Source organism: Anoplopoma fimbria, chromosome 6, assembly GCF_027596085.1.
Source record: "Anoplopoma fimbria isolate UVic2021 breed Golden Eagle Sablefish chromosome 6, Afim_UVic_2022, whole genome shotgun sequence".
Taxonomy (NCBI): Eukaryota; Metazoa; Chordata; class Actinopteri; order Perciformes; family Anoplopomatidae; genus Anoplopoma; species Anoplopoma fimbria.
This window is the reverse complement of record NC_072454.1, coordinates 14,133,045-14,155,562: the sequence shown is the minus strand read 5'-3', so window position 1 is coordinate 14,155,562 and position 22,518 is coordinate 14,133,045.

Here is a 22,518-nt window from a genome sequence, read left to right as displayed (position 1 = left end):
CTCTCTCTGTCTCTGTCTCTGTCTCTCTGTCTCTGTCTCTGTCTCTCTCTGTCTATCTATCTATCTATCTATCTATCTATCTATCTATCTATCTATCTATCTATCTATCTATCTATCTATCTATCTATCTATCTATCTATCTGACAAGTAGTAACACATCTGTTCAACTGTTTATCTAATGCTGGAATTAATAAGAGGAGCTCAATCCACAGTGGTATATGCTATCAATCCTAATTTTGTTTTAGCAGTAGAACATTTTCAAATCACAGTAACGATATTTCTAAATATTTGCTTTTTTTAAATGTATCACTTTATTGTCACTTTATCTCTGATTCTTGTGATTTAGCAGCATCCTTAACAACATTTTTCGTTGCCATCTGCTGTTCTGGAAATGTCTTTCCCATCCAAGATTGTGCACATCTTTAGCTCCAGTATCTCTGTCTGCGTAGAAAACAAGTTCAGTGGCTCAGAAGTGGTCATGAATAGGTTTGCAGTCAGTTCAGTCTGTGGTGTGCTTTTGTTTTAAGTTGTAAATATTTTTGTGTAGTATACCTTGCTTTGAATAGTCAAGGATCTTTCAATACATTCATGCTTTTCAGGTGTTGACCCCCATTGAAAAACAGTGGAAATACTGTTTGATTAAATAAAAATATTAATAAAAACAAATATTGGTTACCAGCTATGGCAGGGTTTAGGTGTTGAAGCGTATCTATGCTGAACAAGGTACTGAACTGCTTTCAGATCTAGTGTCGGTGGCTAACTTTGACATTTGACCCCTCCCTGACCTCCCTCCCTGACTTTTCAACAAACAAACAAAAAGCCTCTGTGTAAATCAATAATAGTGCCCATTTAGATTTATTTATAAGTTGCACATCGTCTTATGTAATGCTGGCACTATTTGGCTGACAACAGCTTAAAAGTCTCAGTAGGTGAGTTTAAAACAATATCTTGATAAGCACAAATGAGGAACTGTGCCAGTTTCCTTGTCTGATTTGACAGCATACTCTGAGTGATATTTTTTAAAGCCAAATCATACACAGTGTAACTATGGAAACCAGTTTTATCTCCAGGAAAGAATACGTATTAAGTGAATCAAACTGAGAAACTGTTCCTGTACTTACTTCTTCATTTTGGCAAGAGGCTATGAAAACAGTGGGTGATGGTCTGGACTGATATCAACCTGAGAAACTGACTCACTTAAATCAGCTTCAGAAATAAGAGCCATAGATGTGGTTGCAGGAGGATTTGACAAGTTATGCTGGTGAGGCTCAGATGTGTCTGTTTAGGACAGCCTGGTGGGCTTTGCAGGGGCCATCTAACTTAGCACGCAGAGGTAAAAAAAAAAAATGTTTGTCTTTGAAGGAAAATGACATTTATTAAAATGGAAGTGAAATGCTCAGTGGTGACTCACAGTCTGAGGGAATGTCTGCCTGCTGTGAAGGGCTTGTTGGGAGAATTTATTTTGCCTCTCAATGGCTCTCAAACTGACAACGTCTAATCCGACAGTTTGCAGTTAACAGTGCTAACAGTGCAAACCACGCAAACGTTCTGACAGAGCTAACAGTTACTTGAAGGGAAACAGGCGAGTAAACAAAGCACATACAAGCTCAGATAACAACATATACAGAGGAAGAGTGACTTCATTCTCTGCCTAGGTAGACATTACTCCACTATATCTTTACATAGCAAATATTTGTTTGTAATGTTCTGAATCTTGGATATTGCAACTTTAACAAACTTTCATGGCAACTTTCAAGTCAGTAACTTTCAATTAAGCCCACACTGACATTTAAATCCTTAGATACATACAAAGTAATCTGTCATTTGGCTCACAGTGGCGCACGACAGCTGGGAATACACATGTTTGATATTTAATTATTTACTCTTGGCAGCATGTAGAGGCAAACAAATAGGAGAATGTGGTAATTATATTTCCTTCCCGACAAGATATTAAAACCAGCATTTAATGTTGTGCTAGACTTTCTTGTCTCTCCACTAACTTTGATGAATCTTTCCTGGTTTATTTACGTCTTCTTACCTGCCCCTCCAGAGATTTACTTTCTTGTTGTTTTAGAAATCCTGTTCTCCACTGAGATCTTTATACAGACCCACCAGGCTTATGAGCTCACGTATTGTGATTGAATGAGGGGACAAATATAAAGTAAAGGACTTTTTGCTTGTATTTAATCATATTAAATAAATGAGAAGACAAGCTTGTGATACCAATTAGATAATCAAATAATGGAGAAAGTTCAACAGTCTCCTTCTCACTGCCTCATAATTATCCACGGCAGAAGCCTTTTGTTTACCCATTTCGGTCGCATGGTTTTCTTAAAAATTTTGACGGATGGAAAAAGATGCAACATTTTCTATATTTTCACCTTAATTTAGAGTAATACTTGAATTATTTTGCTTGTGTCAGGTTTGTAAGTTTAATTTCACTTCATCGCCAGGAGGTGGCAGTATTGGTTTTCACTCATTGCACGTGGGCGACTACAAAGTAAAACTAGTTAAATATATATATAAGTTCTCAAGAGGGTAGAGTTGAATATGGATGATGTTGCTCTAAATCATTTTTTCTTTTCTCTGTGATGCCGAGAGCACAAATGAATTGGTTAGTTGTCTAAAGCATCACAGACAACACTCACTGTGTTTTTCAATGAATATCACATGGCTATAGAGCCAGCATCACAAGGCTCTAAACTAAACTTGTCAATTAAATCTCATGACTTTTATTGTTCCCTTTTCTTTTCTTAAGGTTCATGTGTTCTTTATTCTATTAAGGCTGAAAGAAAGTCATTGCCGTGGGAAAAAGCGAGGAAACGTGTGAAATGTTTTTTTAACTTTCTAGTTCTTTAGACTTTGTCTGACCTAACAATCTGAACAATACTATGAATGAGATTTCTTGAGGTTTCTCTGTCAAAGCTGGGGCATTTCTTGCTTTCAGCTCTCATGTATTTATGTATCGGCTGTCTGTATTATTGTGCCGGGAAGCACTTAAAGGGATGCTTGTCAACTATTCAGTATATGTGTGTCCATGTATTTATGGCCTATTATGTCTCTGTAGCTGATAAAGTAAATGGATGCAGTACGTTATTCAAACAGTAGATTCAAGCCCAGCAGCCTTCAGACAGGCTTGCCTTGGACAATAAAACCCCTCTATTTGAGAGTGTGTCTAGTCTGATGTGCCTGTCGACAGGAAGATAAAATACTTGTCTGGAGACTAGAGGGGGTTGGAGGCATGGGAGTTTCCTTTTTGAGTTATATGGTGTAGAAAAGAACCAATTTCTGCAAATCTTGCTGCTCTGGGTAAAGAAGATGGGTAGGCTGTCAGCTTTGCATCCCCTCAGGAAAAGAATGACTTTAATTTGAGCAACATTTATAAGAAAGAACGGTTTGCCTGTGTGAGAAAAGAAAGATATTAGTCAGTCTGTTTGTGGTTTGAGTGAGAGGCCACTTCACTGTATGAGTGATACAGCTGGCTGTCAGCCTTCTGTCTCCTGTGAGAGCAGGCAGATATTACTGTCAGTTTGCTCTCACTTTTGTAAAGCTGTCATGTGCGCAGCCGCTCGCTCACCATATCTCCCTTTGCTTCTGTAAGTCAACTCACTGGAGCATTTTGTCTTGAGCTTCAAGGGTCTTTCATTGACTCTCCATATCCCCCCTCTTACACACATCTTTTATAGTTGCAACAGAGAAAAGCAAGACCAGAAGTGGAGGAATAGAGGAAAGATGAGGACAAATAAGAACTTTGACCATTATTGCTGACATCTTTTTTTTATTTGAATGGTTTCATCACAATATGGTCTTTATATTAAGTTATAATCTCTTTGAGAGGCATAGCTTTAAACCTTAATACAGTTAAATTGTCAGATTTTCAGTTTGTTTGTGCTGGACAGTAAACAGAAAGCAAAAAGCAGAAGAGTATTTGCCCAAAAAAAACAGATGCAATGAAGCAAACAATCTGAAAATGTAATAACCACACTGCTCTTCAGAAATTATTTTCTCTCTAGAGCTTCATATCCAACACTGATGGAGTCCTTTTAAACTGTAATCGTATTTCAGTGAGTTTTATATTCTAACACCCGAGCACATATATCAGCAGTGTCTCTGGAATATTGACTGCTAAATGAATTTTATGAGCACATAGGGTGTCAATTTATGACAGACTGTTGGGTGTTCTGAGATTGTGCGAGGAGAGGCAAGCTTAGTGGTACATTAGGAAGACAAACAGACTTGTAAATAAATGAGTTATGACTAACTCTTTGGCCAAGATGACTGAACTATCACAAGCTGGATGAGATGTTAACAGCCATTTTGGAATTTGGTTCTTGATTTTGGCATAATGAAGAAAGTTAATGGGACAGAGAGAAAAGTTGTAATGAAAACGTCCCAACATTAGTGACATCCTTGAAATGAAACCTCTGATGTGTCTTAAAATGACAGGTCACAGCAGCACTGAAATGTCTGCTGCGCTGTCACTCATAACAGACTTATGCCTTATGGGCTGGTTAGATAACATGCCATTTACAATGGTCTGTTCCTCTGCATTTAGCACTGGCTCTTATCTCAATGATCCATACCCCGACTCTGCGCATAAATAGCATTAGCTCTAACATCACTATTAATCGGATTCATGGCCCTTGGCTCATTGCGGGATGTGCTGATATTGTGTGAGCCCTTTGCCTCTCTCCTATCTCTGCATCTCCTATTCTGTCCTCATAAAGACACACACAAATGCACACACACACACACACACACACACACACACACACACACACACACACACACACACACACACACACACACACACACACACACACACACACACTTGGCCACTGAAGTGTAGTACCATTAGTGACCACAGATTGGCAGTATCTGCATTGGCTTATATGGTACAGTAGCTGAGGTTGATCATAATAATAATAATAATAATTAAGCCTTTATTAGTCCCACAATGGGGAAATTATTTCTCTGCATTTAACCCATCCCGGAGGAGCAGTGGGCTGCAATGAAGCGCCCGGGGAGCAACTTGGGGTTAGGTGTCTTGCTCAAGGACACCTCAGCATGTTGCCGGTAGAGGGGTTTGAACCACCAACCTTGTGGTTACGGGACAAGCACTCTACCTCATGTGCCACAGCCACCCCTATGTGAGTATAAAAGGTCATGCGATAACTGTTCTTACACAATGAACTGTTAACCGTATCCTGTATATCTCGTGTGTGTGTGTGTGTGTATATATATATATATATATATACTTTGCCAATAACCCAAGTCCATCTCCTTTTTGTTTTACAGCTATGGAAACAGGTGTGAGTCACTTTGCTTTTTTGCATTTTTGAGTGTACAAAATCTCACTGGAGCAAAAGATCAAAGGATAGGATTCCGCCATAGCTTCCTCCTTGATTTCCTATTCATTTCACCTCACTGCCTCTTCATTAATCAGCCTGGAAATGTATCAAGGTTTCCCCCACCTCTGGTATTTATGCTCTCTATTTCTCTTTTTCTTTCAGCCTCAGCTTTCTGCTCGTCTCTCCTTCTGCTTCCATCTCTCTGTCCCAGGATCAGATATAATTGCTGTTGAGATAAACCCTCCGATTCAATTTCTCCTTTTTTGTCTCTGAAAACATCCGCCTCGCCTCAGCAACATGGAACAGTCAAAACCGGTATCAGTGTAACCTTTGATCATGCAGAGCATCCTCTCCCCAGCCTTGGCCTAATTTAACTGGTTCTGTAACCACAAAACCTTTATTCTGTCACTTAAAAGTCCTCCACCTTGGCAGATGCATTCTGAGGTGAATTTCACAGCATCTCAGCATGATCAGGCCATATAAACTCCAGGGCTGTGTGTGCATGGGATGAACATGCTGCTGGTGGTTTCCTCTTAAGTTTGTCCCACTTTAATGAAAAGAGAAGCAGTGAAACCTGCATTGCGTTTTGAGGACGTCAGACGATGAGATGTTAAAGGATCATGTCTTGCAACATCATCATAACTCAGTGGCATTTGAAACATATTTGTGTGCTTTCAGCAACTGCCTGTAACTTTTTGTGGTAATGTTGTCTCAGATAGAAATGCATCAACAACAATGTCTGTTTCCTAAACACAGACATGCGCCATCTCCTTTCTTTTTTCCTACCTCTCTCTTGCTACTACTCTTTTTAATTGAACGGTATATTCAGCTGTAAGACGTCTGCATATGGCAACGTTTTCTGCCTGATCCACAAAGCAAACATTATACTTGAGACAGCTGATTATAAATGCCAGCTTCCCACAGATCAGACTGAACATGTAAATGAAGCAGGTGGTTACCTGGCAAACCTGCCACACTTTCTGTTATTAGTGAAAGCTTTAGAAGGAAGGACTCCTGTTTCATAAAACTTTGGTCTTATTTTCATCTTTTTCACCCATCCTCCTTATCAATAATAATAACATAGTACTCACTTTGTTAATTGCTTAGATCTAAGAATGCAGCAAAATTGCTAAAAAGATGTATTAGACCAGAAAAAGTAGCAGTAATGTATTAAACAAAGCCCCAAGTTATCGAAACGTATTTGAAAGAGAAAGAAAATATTAATGTTATAAACTTCCATCACTGTTGAACTGGTTTAAATCTTCTAACGTAGTACCAGGGAATGTCTGTGTTTCTCTGCTGAGCATGTGCGATGGTCATTGGAGCAGAACGGATAGGTATTGGAGGGGTAGAGCAAGAGGAGATTGTCCACTAGTTAATCGATCACTGATAAAAAAATAAAATAAAAAAAAAAGGCTAACATGGGTCATTAAGTATTATTTTGCAGCAGTTAATATTACTGGGTGGCCCATTCAAGTAAAGTGAGAAACATCTGTACATGAACAAGGAAACAGAAAGCACCCGCTATGCTGAAGTGTCCTTGAGCATTAGCATCTTCAAGTGTGCTGTCCTGTTAAGGTAAACAAATCTAATTTCTCCTTTGACAATACATCAAAACAGTTATAACAACAATTTTCCTCATACATCCCTCTGACAATGCACGAAGGCATCCTAAAAAGGTAATCACACTTCAGCCATCTGTGAGTGACAGCCACCAAATCTACCCTTTGACCAGCAGGGGTGTGAAAATCTGGAGAAGAGGCAGGGGGTCGGTTCCAGTCCAGTTGCTTATCATCATGCTAGAGGGATTTCTGTTGTCATTCTGGCCAGTTGGTCTGACCGCTCAAACATCTGGTGTCTGCTTCGTCTTAGAAATTTGGCTCAGAGAGAGGCATTCGCTTGGCCAATGTGGTCTCAAGGAATAGCTGCAGTGTCGCTGGTGCTGTGTACTTTTGTTGGGCTCATATTCATCTATTAGACCTCATGAAACAGACAAAGAGGACAAATAAATGTTCCGTTTTTCGGGTGTACTGGATGTGAGGTGGGTGGCATGACTACACTAATTATTAGACTCAGGGAACAATTTCAAATCAACAACAAGACTGGAATGCGGATGAAATATATTTTCTAGTTGTTCTGGTGCTATCAAACTGACCCTTCTCAAATAACCTGTTCATCATCCATATTATGTTTTTCATGGGAAGCTCTGCTTTGAGCTGCCATTCAAGGTTTCTGGATGTAAAAATGAAGCTGAACGCACCTGTGCAGGAGCTTCACATTTAAGGTAGTGAAAATGGAAATTACTGTCATAAACTGTAGCTCTGAAGAAAAGACAATTCGAGGCTCATTTGGACACACCAACATACACTTTTAGATTACTCCAATACAAAACCATTAAATATTCACACCATATAAAGATAAATCAGTATTTTCCAGTGATAGGAAACCTACCATCTTGTATTATGCTCCCTGCAGGCCTGTGCATGCCTGTCCCATTTATTTGACCTTATTTCTCCCACGCGTGGATGCTGGAGGGAATAAGATACCTATGGCTACACCTTACACATTATAACCCCATTGAGTCACTCGCTGTGTGGCTGCATCCCCACGAGGAAATGGCATTGACACTGTTGGCCTTTTCTTGATAAATTAGGTCCCTGGGTGGGCATCCAACATTACACTGCACATTCATTATGAGCTGACCACAGGTCATATGGCAGAGGAAGTTCTATATGGTCACACATTCACTTGGCATTATAAGCAACATTGTGAGCCACGAACTTCCCTCCAGCGTTTGGAAAAAAGCTTTTCACCTGTCAACAAAACCCAACAACACCAATATTCATATTCACATCACATGGTTATATGCTATATACAGGCCGTGTGGTCTTTTGTCTTTAAACACTACAAAATCTAGGGACCTTGGGAGTAAAGAGGAATGACTTCAGACATGCAGTGTCTAGCAATCAGCCAGCACACCTCCTAATTGGTAGAAGGTGGAGCTCAGGGGACAGGAGATTGGGAGACAGTTTCGCTTTGGGTGTAATGATTTCCTGTGGGCAGCAGAGGAGCCAGGAGCAGGCCCGATCAGGTAGAGGTCGAAGGAGGAGGAAAGAACGATCAGAGGATGAGGAAAGCAGCTATCTTGAGACTCATTTGTGTAGCAGTTCTGCTCTGAGAGAATGGGACGCCGCGGACTCTCAGACCTGGATCAATGTCCGACTTCTTCACCCTGCTGCCTGTCTCAGTGTGTTTATCTGCCGCTCCACTTATTTCATGAACTTTTAGCCTTCAGGCAAGGAGTGACTATACGAGTGATCCTCTGAGTCTTTTAAGCATTCTTGAAGTTCTGCTTTGTTATTTAATTCTTCCTCATATCCAGAATGCTTAACTCAAACTGTAGCTCCCTGGTAAAGGGCTGGGTATCACACCTCAATACTGTTTTGGTACTGACTTAAACGGGGATTTTTCAGTGTTGACCAAGTTAGTTTTAAGACTTTTGAAAACTTTTTTAATACCACATAGGTGGTTCCATGGTCTGGTTATTGTCCATGCTGGCTCACAGGGCCCATGGGACACTTGATGGAGCATTCATGAAATTTGTTTCACCTGCACTTTTCCTGCTGTTACGAGACCAAATGTCTGCTAGAGGGAAGTTGAATGGTTCATAATATTTCATACCGACAGAAGTATGAAAAATACATGGAGGAAAACCAGCAACATTTTTTAATAATTAAATTAATTAATTTAATCTTATTCCCAGCTATGTATAACAATGAAACCGAATGATACTCATTTAATTTAACTACTTAATTTAACTATTTAATTCATTAAAGGTAAATATATAATTATCCCATATATTAACATATTTACATTTGTTACAATATCAAACAAAACTTGGAAAATGAAATTGAAGACTTTATAATGGTATGTGTTTCTTTATGTTCACAAACTTATATTCCTGCAATGATAGACAAGATAATATATTCAAGACCTTTGTTAATAATACATTCTAAGGTCTTTTTTGTTTGGAAACTGAATTCAGTGCCTTTTGAGACTTTAAGACCTGCAGATTCCCTGTGAAATGCAGTTCACAGATAAAGTTGGAGCGAAGACCTGGTCAGATGTTTATTGTTCTTCACTATACTTGTATTAGTTCTCTTCCCATCTAAGACAGTATTCATTTAGTTTGTCTTCTTCTGTTAAAAGAAAAAACATTTTTTGTAAAACATGTTATGCTTTATTATTAGTGAAAACATGAGGGCTGTCCTTGTGGCCTGGGGATGTGGTGTACTGACTATGTGGTCACAGAGATGTTTCAACTCTCTACACTCACATCATGAAAGTTTTCAGCCTGGTTTGTGTCATATACTATCATATATTTGACTTTCTCCAAATGGTAACCCTACTTTATCCCCTTTGCCTCTTTTTTTCTCCTCCTTCTCTTCTTCTTTTCTCTCTCTCCCCACGCTGCATTTGTCATGCCCATTAGTCCTCGGAATACAATCAATACCTAAGACCTACAGCTCTGGCCCCCATAAAAGAGGTGAGGGAAAGAAAGGGCAGGAGAAAATGAAAGTGTAAAACACAGAGAAGCTGTTGTTTATGAATCCCTCTTTTTCTCTTAACTGCCTATCACTGTCACTACTGCTATTGATCAGATGTAAGCTTCAAGATAAGAAAACAGGGTGCCTTAAATGCCCAACTTTTAAACCGTAAGTTGTGTATTGTAGGTTCACTTCCTTTTCAAACACTTTTTAAACCTGTATCCAATCTGTCTGACGTTCAATGGATTAGTGCATCGCATCACAGTTTAACTTTTAAAAACAACTATGTAATAGAACAACTGATGCCTCTGGACACATCTTCAGTGGTGTTCCTGGAACCATCGGATGTTTCGAGGCTTTTAACATCATACACCCTCCTCTGGGTTACACAGCAGACCCATGGTTACTTATGACTCCATGGCTCTCCCTGCTTATAAAAACAAGAACATATTGACTAGTGGGACTCAGCAACAGTGCAGGATTAGATTTATAGATATGGTTACTGTTTTATGTCAACAGGGGTTTTAAGAGGGAGGAGAAGAGGTGTCTGATGTGTGAATTAGACTGTAGATCAGGGAAAGTAGCAGACTGTGATGCTGCAGGCCTGATGAATGGATAATGGTGCCTCTGTTCCAAAGAACCCTTGGCATATGGCAAAAAAACAGCATGCACACATGGAGGGCCAGCAGACAGAGAGGTGTGCGCACATGCACACGGATACACACACAAACAAGTACACAATTCAGTTTCGTGCCAAGAAGCTACAGACAGGAGGAACTCAAACTGAATACAAAGCATGTGGTTTGGATGGAAAACTTTAGTTTGTGCACCTTGAAAATTACAGTTTCTCTCAATTAAACCATTTAAAACCTTAAATCCCTCTCGACTCTTACCTAAGACAAATCATTTAATTATATCAGTATTCTACAACATTTCAATCATAGTTAAATAAATAACATTAGCTGCAAAGCTAAAAGATAACCAAGACGAGCTAGCTAGCTAGTTCTTATACATATAAGCAAAATGATGAAGTGAATCAGTTTTTATCTATTATACTCTGAACTGCTGGAACAGTCTACCTGAGGATCTGAGAGCTGCTAAAAGTGTTGAAATCTTTAAATTTAAACTCCAAACCTACCTATTCACACAGAGCTTTGATAAAGAACGGTTTATAAACATTTTGATTATGTTAGACACTTATTTTATTGAATTTAAGTTGTGAAATGGTATTCTTTTTTATTGTTATTGTTTTAATCACTTATGTTTTTGTACTTGAGTTGTATATTTTATTCTATTTTATTGTTATTTTATCACTTTGATTTATTCACTTATGAGCTGCTAAAAAAACACAACACAACAAAAGTAGCCAACTGGGGTGAATCTATCTGGTGTGGCTACCAATGGGCACTAGTTTGTTATTCATCCCAATTCAGAAAAACTAATTTACTAAATATGTATTAAAGTTAAACAGAAGTTATCTCAAGCTATGTTAATTTGACATAAACTAACTGACCTAACAAAGACATAATCTAACCCAACTTCTTCTTTTATTGGCGGCTGGTAAACAGCTTTCAGATGCATTACTTCCACCCACTGAACCGAACAAAGTGAACACAAAGGGAAACGTATGTATAATGGCTGATCAGACCAAACAGAGGGGATAACACAAAGACAAACACTATCACCTACACTGCAAATAAAACAAAATAGGACAATTCTATTATTAAAAATATTTTACAATTAACCAAAACAAAATAACCAACAAACTTATATAGCCCAAAGAAATAAACACAATCTCTAAATTATAAATCACAATCCCCCCAATGCTGTCACCACTGTCACCACTGTATTTAAGAGCTCTGCTTTAGGGGATGCATCATCTCCAGCCTGACAATATGTCCCTCGAGCAGCAGCAAACAGCAGCAGCACTGGTAACTTAAAGCAAACGTATCTAAAGAAGAGTGTGACTGTTTGGAAGGTAATTTAATGTGTGTGTTTCAAATAGAATAACTGTCAACAATACATGACAATAATATGAGTATGATGTATAGTACAAAAGCTCTGTGACATAATTTAGCTGTCATGCCGATGTATTTGCAGTGTGCACATACTAAGATAAGTGCAGGTGGGTTACCTACAATTAAATCAGCTGTGTGCATTAAGCTAAATAAAGCATATTATTAGGAAAACTTGAATTATTTAAAAATGTATCTATAACACAAATATTAGCTGTCCTATTCTGTCAGACGTCGTAAGGGTCGGTTGTGAGGTCTGATAGCTGGACAACCCATTTGACGGGAGGGTTATCTATTAGAGCACTGAACATTTGAAGTGGTCATTTAACACAGTAAACACTATTATTGACAAATCATTTAAATGATACAGTGAATAGAATGAGACATCGATTACTGTTAATATATCTGCCAATATTTTCTCTGCGCAGGAAATGTAGGAGTCTCAAACACCACTTGCTCTCCCCTCTCTGTAGAGGAAGGAGGAAATAGTTCCCTCCTGTTTTGACGTCCTCTACACTCCATCACTTTCTAAATCTCTATTGAGCTGCAACTATGACTCAGCTAGTGTGTTAGATAACTGAAAGATGGCTTGAGAGACAATACGCAGCAGTGCGTGGTTTATAAAAAAGCCCTGTTATTGCATCAGTCTGAGAGTTGAATCTTTAATCTAACAGACACATTCATCATATTGGCATAAATCATACACCTCTCCATATTAAGGTCTTCACTTAATTAAAATTGGTCGTATTATCGTTTGTTTTATAATGCAATCATTAAGCAGATATCTTCCTTTCATGGCATGCTCCACTTGATTTGGTTGTACGATGATAAAGTCTTTTCAATAATGCAACAAATGGGGCCGTTATAAATAATGTCACTTCCTCTGGTGATTGATGATGTTTATATCCAAGAGGGATGACAGCAACAGATGCTGTGATTAAGCAGACGTCGTCTCACACACATGCGGTTACAAACACAGTGCGTACACACACTGGTATGCTTGCACACAAAGATTAAAAACTTTAAACAATGACATGATTTTTTTCCCCAAGTATGCGGCATAAGCTGATATGTTACATGATACTGCTTTGATGATGTCATGATTAAAAAACAAAACAAAAGTAATTTATTATGTTTACATGCACAGCTATATTAGGATCTTCACACAGCAGTCAGAACTATCTGATGAAATTCACAGAATTGGCTTGTTTAAATTATTACAACTAATTCAACCTCTTAATAGCAATAATTACTCAAAGCTTGGCATTGTTAATGCTCACAGTTTAAATCAATTATTGTACTACCCATGCATCTGTGTTAGAATTCATTATTGTTCTGTAAAAGTTCTCTAGAGTAACAAAAAAAAGAAAAAAATCTTGCTCTAAATGATTAATGTGATAAGTAGCAACCCGTTGAACAACTGAAGTGTGCAAGATTGCGTGAGAATGCAAAAGTGGCACACTAATCAAACTTTTAGTCAAAGTAGAACTTTCTTATTTCCACTAAATAATAAAGAAACTAATTCAATCATCCTCACAGTCACAGTACAGCCAATAATGCGATTATAATTTAAACATGCATTCCCATGAATATTCAAACACTTGAGCTTATTAAGGTGAGAGGTTTCTCAGTGATTGACAGTCCTCCTTAGTTCAAAGCATGGCTCATGTTACAGCGCGGTACACTGGTATGACTAAGAAGCAGACACACTATCATGGTGTCCTGCCTGTAATTCTTTGAGAGCATTTCATGATTCAGCAATCTATAGCTGTGCTGCGGAGATAATGTGGTGCCTTTGAGGGGATTTACACAAGTAGGTGTGGCTGTCTCCCCCAACGCTATAGCAGGGTTTTCACTGTTGTGTGCTAGGAAATGTTTGACTGCAAGCTGCCAATGATGCCATTGGCAGACTGTGATAAACATGGGCTGTTGTCTAATACCTTGGCATTAGCTGTAGAGACTAGGACTAGAGGATTTGATGGCCCACTAAGCGAATATCTGGGGAGATAAGTTATTGGCCAGACTGATTTCAAATGCTGTGTGACTAATTATAAAGGGGTTTTCCAAAACCCCCTCAGTCCATGTTTGGTCCTCTGTCATCACCAGCCAAATTAATTTGATTTCTTCAGTTTAAAATGAAGAGTAAATGTTTGATTTTGGTGAAATTGCTTTTGTCAGTTGGAAAACTCATATTTGGCCCTGTTGTAGATCTGAGTGTAACGTCAGCGATTGCTGAAAAGACACAACTATTATATGCAAGTTATCAGACATCATCAGTTACAAGGGTCAGTTTAGGCCGACCAGGCTGAGGAGTAATTTTAATGGACATGTTATCTTGTTGTGAAATTTCCCAGTTTGACATCAACATAACATTGGCAACATGAGACTTACATTTGAAATTTTTATCTCCATGCTTCTAATTATAGCGTCGTAGCGACACCAGCTGTTTCTTCCATGTTAATTGTATTTTACAGTGGGGATGAGGCCGACTTTTTGATCAATATGAGTCCTGATGCAATTGCAAAGCAAAAAAGCAATGAATATTGTAGGAGCATGTTGTTACTTTTGAAGTATTTATGGATGCCTTTCCATCAAGCTGAGGACACTTGATAACAACCAAAAAAAAGAAAAACCACTGTGGAAGCAAGAATTCATGTCGGGTATTGGTTTTAATCAGATCAGTTAAATCATCACAGTATTATGCAAGTATTAGTCCCTAGATGACATTGATAATAATCACTCAATCTTTCATCTCATGTCATACACCATACATCACATACAGTACATCATATCATATGTTGACAAGCAGTGTTTTTGTAGGATTAGTGGTGAGAGTCTGTCTCAGCTGAGAGCTTTATGATGCAAAACAATGTGCTGGGACATCATTAGGATAAGTTGGCGTGTGTGGGGGTGTTTTGAAGTGACAGAAAATTTAGAGATGAGAGAACAAGTTAATTTAAGTCTTGTTAATTTATAAAGCACTTTTACATTTTAGATGTGATACAAGATGATCAAAGTGTGTGTTTGAGTTTGTTTAATGTGCGTGTGTGTGTTTTCAAGTGTATATTGTGGTAGCACCAGGACTTTAGTGTGGTAATAAAAGCTAGGTTTCCTAATACAGATAGAGAATGAAGTTTTGTGTCCTCTGAACAAAGTATCCAAAAGAAGTCAGCATAGATAATGTGGTTTAGGTGCACTGTAAAGCTTTTTATTATCTGTGTTCAGGTGAAAGAGAATGCTGTGTTTCTGGATAAAAATATTGACAGAGAGCAGATAAAAACTAAATAAGAGATACACAGGTACTTTTAAACTCTAAACATGACTTCACGGTTTAGCCCTTAAAGGTATAACCATAAAGATGTCAGTGCTGGTTGAATTGGAGACACTATTTGTTACTATTGGTTGGGCTTTAATAAAAGTCTTAGCCAGTCTTCAGTTCAAAATAACATGTTTGTTGACCACTGGTTCAAATACGGCAAAAGAGGAGCAACTCACGCTGTTTACAGCACTTCCAAACAAACCATGGACTACAATAACTGAAAAACACAGTTACAAAATACACAAACATATAATGGCTATCACTGAAAAAATGCCATTATAATTGAAATGGTGTTTAAAATAATAAAGAATCTTTAAGTTCATCAAGTTAACAACTTTGTGGCTGAATCATTGGACCAAGTCTGACTGGCTACATAAACTACGTCATAAATTGCTTCAATCAAAGCTACGATTAAATACAGGATAATGAGAGCCGGTGTAAATCTGTGTTTAATGGCTAATGAGCCAGCTGTGAGCGAAGCTCTGTAAGTAACTGAATGATTGAGATAGATTTAACTGATTTAATATTAAAACAGGATTCATGGAATAGCCACTTGGCCGATATGGATTAACTATACTGAGTTATACAGCAGCATTAGCTGGCACATGTGGCCGTCCTCTAAATCGTTGTACTTTATTCCACATTAGTCCTCATGTACAGTAGGACTTCTAATACTTAACTGGAAGTTTCACAGTCAACCAAGGTCATTATTTCTAAGGACAGAGAGTTTGCAGGCTTTGGCCAATTAATGAATTTTGCCATACAATTTTTCTGTCCTCATATTTTTTTGTTGTACGTTCCCTTTTCAGGCAGCTGGAAACTGATTTCATGGAATAGGACTGACTTGCTCCCTGTATCCTCCTGTCTGTCTGTCTTTCTCTCTCCAGGCTGTGAGAGGTTTCATATACAGGCTTTCGACATGCTCCACCAAGCATTAACACTTCACTTTACATGTCACTTTAACACCCGCCCACCCACCCAACAAACACACACATGCATGCACACACTCAAAATACTGACTTTCCATCCATCTGACAAGCTGTCTACTGCACTTAATCCCTAAAAACACCTGTCAAGTCTAGCCAAACTCCCTCTCTCCCTCTCTCTCTCTCTCTCTCTCTCTCTCTCTCTCTTCCTGTTGCTCTCTCCAGTGCGCGCACACTCACACACGCATACACACACACACACACACACAAAGCAATCATACCAGTTCACTAAATGTAGCTGCACAGACACAGCTTCACGCTTTAATGGTGGCAGGATGCTGGGATTCAGTGAGCTCGGGGAACTCTCCCCCAATTATCCCCGAAGATACCAAGATAAGTGTGTGTGTGTCTGCGTGAGTGTGACTGTGACCATGTGCATGCTTACGGATGACTTTCTGCCTCTCACTCAGAGATCATTAGAAAACCACTCAGTTGTAACAGATCCCTGTGGAGAGAGACAGAGGCAGAAAAGAGAGGGAAGCGTGAGGTAAAAGAGAGAATGAGCTTTTGTTCTGTAAAAAAACCCCAACACAACAATTTTTTTTTACTTAGTTGGATTCATTAGAAGACAGTAAACCAGTCGAGGAGTACCAACATGCTATCTAGTTGTAAGATCAACAACAGTTCTCGTCTATCACCGTGCATAGACAGTTTGTCCAGCTTTATAAGAAAACCTCAGGCGTTCTGTGGTATCTAAATCTGCAGCCTTTGCCCACGCAGCTGAGGAGTAATCCTACGGCTGAGTGGAGCAGTGCATGTGTCTATTTGCTTGTCACAGTGCTTTGATAAAGGGCTGATACTAGGAAAAGCCTGGGGAGATGCTACATTAATACTGCCTCTGATTAGCAATGCAGAGAAGGAGGGTTGTCTGCTCCTTTTGTAATGTGAGGTTAAGGCAGGTGCTATCAAAAGAAAATGGTTTATAGATGATATCTAATGTATATAAAACTAAATGTTGTGACCATGCATCTGCATCTGCATCCTCTATGTACTATGCCAAACCTATAACATGGACAGAAAAAAAGAGATCCTATTTACTGAAAGAATAGTTCCAGTGCAACACATGACAAACTACACTTGATTGGTTTGTGAAAATCCTGCTTTAAACTGCATCACATAAAGGCAGCACAACGGTGTTACTAATGATAATAACGGTTCCTCGATGCATGTTGTTACAATAGCCTCTGCTTGCTCAACCATTGCTCTCTCTCTCTGTCTCTGGAACTGGCATGAATAAAAATCAGCCATGATTGATGCAATTGATTACGCCTGTGCTCATTATGATAAATAGATTTTTGTGGTTTTGGACATCAATCTTATCTGTAATAATAACACAATATAAATTAATTAAATATAAACTGCTTCGCTGGGAACCTTTGACTCCACTAAAAAAGCTCAAAGAGGACAAGGAACCTGAACAGTCGATCATACAAGCTGCAAAACCAACCTCAAGGTTAGCCATGCATATTTGGAATAGAAAACAAAAGCAGACGATAAAACTATTATCCAAACTGTCCATGACATCCATTACAGTGTACAGACTGACTTCCACTTTGACTTATTTTGCTGTGGTTGTGTGCACAGGGTTGTAGTAAAAGTAATCTTTAGTTTCACTGCACTTTTAAAAAGCAGATTACATAAAGTGCTTTGCAGTTGAAAGTCTTAAAACCGGCAGTGTTAAAGCATCTCGCTGATTTAAATCATTAGCGGCTAACTGACAGGTGTGTGTGTGTGTTTCTGTGTGCCTGTGAGCACAAGTGTGCAAATGTGCTTTTGTTTTAATGTTTCAACTTGGGCTTATGTAAAAAATGCATTAATGTGAATGTGTAGGTGGCAAATTACTCTTTTCAAGCTGAAAATAAGTGGACTGACAGATTTTGTACGACCTGTATGTCTTGTTATTGGAACATCATACATCTCCACACATAAGAGGTCAAAGTAATACTGGTTGTCTCTGCTGTAGAGGTCTCTCTGTACCTCCCTGATGCCTTGTTTACCTTGTGTTAAGGCCTATTCCCACCAGCCTTGGAGGAACTGTATGATCCAAAGAGTGGGATATAAAGGAATGATGGTTATGCTTCAGTGATAGTGCAGTCTTATGTCCTGCTATACACAGATAATGTCCCCATGCAAGGGTAAGCACTTGACTGCAAATACACGAACAACACAAATGCCCTCTTTCTTTTTCTCATTATCCCACATTCTTTCTCTCATGCAAGTTTCAGTTCGGACTCTCCAAGGTTCACTTAAGACTTATTAAGGGTTATTTTACTTCTTTGCTTGACAGCAGTGACTTGAGATAGATCAAATGCAGCAGGGAACCTGCCTTAGAATAATGAGGGACCAGGGCGCGGCTTATCCTCACAGCTGTTCCCACATGACATTAGCCACACTGTGGTTCAGGCTCATTTTATTATGATTAACGGGCAAAGGGTCTCGCAAATGATGCAAATCGAGAACATAGTTAACCAGATGGGGACAGTATTTGGAATGACAGGTACAGTGTTTCTTATGTTCTGGCATCATGGGGCTGTCTTTGCATGCACCCTGCTTGGTAGAAATTACATTAGTGTCATCGTTTCACCTTGAAAGCTTGTTTACTGTCCATGTGTTTGTGCAGAAGGAGCTATTAGAGCAATAATTAATTAGTGTCATTCCGAGTCAGTGTAGGAGGTTCTCAGACAGTCCTTGGCTTGTCTCCCAAAAAAAAGGACAACCACACACAAAGAGTGTGCTGTACACACAACCATGCATGCTTAAAATATTCCATGTGAGTTTTATTGCTGGCATACTTAATGAAATAAAAAAACAAATTTAAATGTTTCCTCAGTCCAACATTTGATTTGATTTATATCTAACACATTCATGTCAAACATTTCCCTCACATCTCCCTCAAATTTTCTACCAAGCACCGTTCATCTTGCTTTGGCAAGAAAAGAAGAACAAGACACAAGGTGCATTAGCAAAGCATTTGTTGCAGGACACTGAAGAGCTTCATCCTTGTAACTGCTAAATGACTGTAATGTAATGTAATGTAATTTGACAGGTGAGTTGTACCACCTGTCTTTGGTTGGCCTCTGTCCATGGTGCTGAAATCAGTCTGCCCTTTTATGCTTTATTCCTTTAATTTGGGGAAAAAGCCCTCACACTAACACAAAAAGTAAATATGTGTTCATTTGGTGGGACTACAGCCATTGTACAAAATATTGTAAAATATTTAACTTTAATTATTTTCAAATATATTGAGTGGAAAGCTGGTGGGCAGAATTGACATTTCTTTGCCATTCGACAGGACTGTGCAGGCTATTAAAAGGCCTTCATGCACGAGGCAAGAAGAGAAAGACAACATGCATATTAAATATGACCAAATGTCAGGGAAGTTTATGCAAATGATGAATACTCTAAACAACTGTAAATCAAGATTTGCCTTTCATTAGAGGACTTTAAATTATTTAACTCTCCTCATGAGATATAATCTCTTTGCTGCTTTAGGTTTATATTACTACTCTGGAGCTGGGTTGCTTTCTCTCTAGGGCTGTGATTATAAAGAGAGGGAACTCCAGCAGTAACCTTGGAAAATAATTGGGTTATTTTTCAGCGCACATGACAAAGAAAGTGAATTGTAATAATCTACTTCAACTCACAATTTCCCTCCATTATTTTAACTCACTTCGCAGATTAATCGAAATACCACACACACTCACTCGCCAACACTGATACACATACCCAAATGAATACACCTTTACACACACACAAAGAGGAGAGATGACTTCATCTTCGGGAAGAAATATTGGCAACGAGAGAAATAATGGGCTTTCAGACTATCCTAAGGACTGCAGGAATTTATATCTTCATAAAGGCTAAATGTTTTTCAAACAACTCCATCCATTCAGCCTCAGTGAGGTGACAAAATGAAACTGGTTGTTTAGCATACTAACCTAAGCTTGCTTACTGCTCTAAACAACATGTTGTGTTTGTCTCTCAGGCTGCAGCCGATGCTCCTCAGTTGGCTGCAGTGGACTGGGTGGGGTGAAGCTGCCACCGTGGAGAGCTGGGTGAGCTCCTGGCTGCTATTAGAGTTCAGTGTTCCAGTGAGCAGGCATCGCAAATGTACACAGAATAATGCATGAAGGGGTTTCTCAGCTGCAGGTTAAAGTGCTGGAGAGTGTGGCACACTGAGAGATTGTGTGCGTAGGTTTGGGTGGGCATAATAAATGCACTCAGAGTAGATTTTAAATGGCAAAGACTTTTTATTTTTAAAGTGTAGTGGGTGGTCCGGCATGGACTTGTTCTGCGTTTTCTCTTTCAATCTCAGTGAGCCTCGTAGATAGCACTGCTCTCAGTTTAGATAGATTCAAAGACTCAGGGTGAAATTGAAAGAACGTATGTGTCTCTCTGTGTGCATTATTTCATTTATTTAAATTCAATCTATCTAAATCTGATTAATGTATTTTCCTTTTTTTTTTCTTTTTTTTTTTTTTTTTTTTTTTTTTTTTTTTTACATATTTGTGTCTTAGGAATGATTTTATAAACACATCAGTAGGTAAAGAATGTGTTGGTAAACATCTGCATTGCTGGTTTTCATATCCATCCTCTGCATCCTGGTTAACATCATCCTCCTCTCAGTGTGCAATCAGCAACATTCCCCAGTGCTCTCCATGATCCGTTAATCAGCTCCATTATTAAAATGTTTGTGGTAATTATGAACGTAATTTGCTGTAATCAAATCCCTGTGGATGTTACATGTTCCACAACAAACACTATTGGGAGGAAACTGTGAGATTGTAGTTGTATTCACAGATAATAAAACCACAGATTTAGAGAACTGGAAGATTACACAAACACAAATACATTCACAGATATATAAAGAATAATAGGAGACACAGAGGCACTGTGTGGCACTTTGTTAATCAGTTTGATGAAGCAATAAAAATCAATTACTAAAAAATGATATGCAAATAAACACTTTTAAAATTCAATCCACGAGTCCCAGGGTTTTTATGGGAGGAAATTAAAGAAAATTCTGCTGTCGCCAGTTCGGATTGTCATCTTTTTGACAACTAAATAGCTAAATATATGTGAAACAAAATTAAAGCAAGAACAGAGAGAAAAAATATATGGACATATAAACAATCACAATATATATAATTACACTTATTTAGTATACATACGCACATACACATTTAATGCACAAAACAGGGAGAAACGCACATATTTAACATAGTGGAAGCACACAGACATGCAAGTAAATGTAATGTACAAATTTGAAAATAAATACATATGAATATATGGTTAAAGATATATATATATACAGTATATATATACATTTTTTTTTACATACTTCATGTAAACAGACTCATTGCCTTTTTAAGGGTTATTTTTCAACACAAACAACCACAGAAATGAAACCCTTTCAAGCATCACATAGTTTCTTTAACATGTAACTTGATCCCCACCCTGCCTGTAAAGCTCCTCCCTGTGACATTAAGCCTGTTTGCATCCATGCATTTGGATCCACAGCTAAACAACTCCCTTCTAATGTGTTTGAGGTCCCTTTTTGCTCAGCGTTTTATCTTACAACTAAAAATGCTTTTTCCCAGCTTTCTCAAAACACCAGCAGAAACGTTCCTAGGAGTCCGGAGGAGTCTAAGAAACTGTTCACAGAGAAGCTTTCACAGTTTTTTAAGAAAAACAGAAGCAGCTCTAACCTCTTTAGAAATATCTGTTAGCAATGTGTGTTTTTAACCGGCTGGTGAAGAGGCTATTATTGCAGTAATTACCATCACCAGTCCATTTTTTTGGGGGGGGATATAACAAGCAGCAAACACTTAGGGAAGAATGGCCATTTTTACCATCAGCATTTTGATTTAATGATTATAAGTGATCTGATAATTACTGGAGAGTTACAGTCAACATGATGGATCAAGACATTTATTGCTCAGCAATTGTGAATAACATTTCGTATGCCGTTGTAAAGAATTTTTTTGTCTTCACACAACCTCATTCCTCCTCTTCTGGGAAACCTTTTTCCCTACTTCAATGCTCGAAGAATTGCTTTTAGAGAGGCTTTTAAAATCATAAGTGAAAAGCACATTACTTTTAGAGTTTGTCCCTAAATTGGCCAATTAGGACCACCTTTTAGCTTCAGATGGCTTTGTGAATATAGCCCCCGTTCATGATTATTTCATGTGCTCTTATTTGGATTCATGAATTATGCAAAAGATGTCATGAGCATGAGAGTTTGGCACTGTGAGCGACCTCTTTTGTGGATGTGTGGCTTCATGTGAGTTTGTGTGAAGA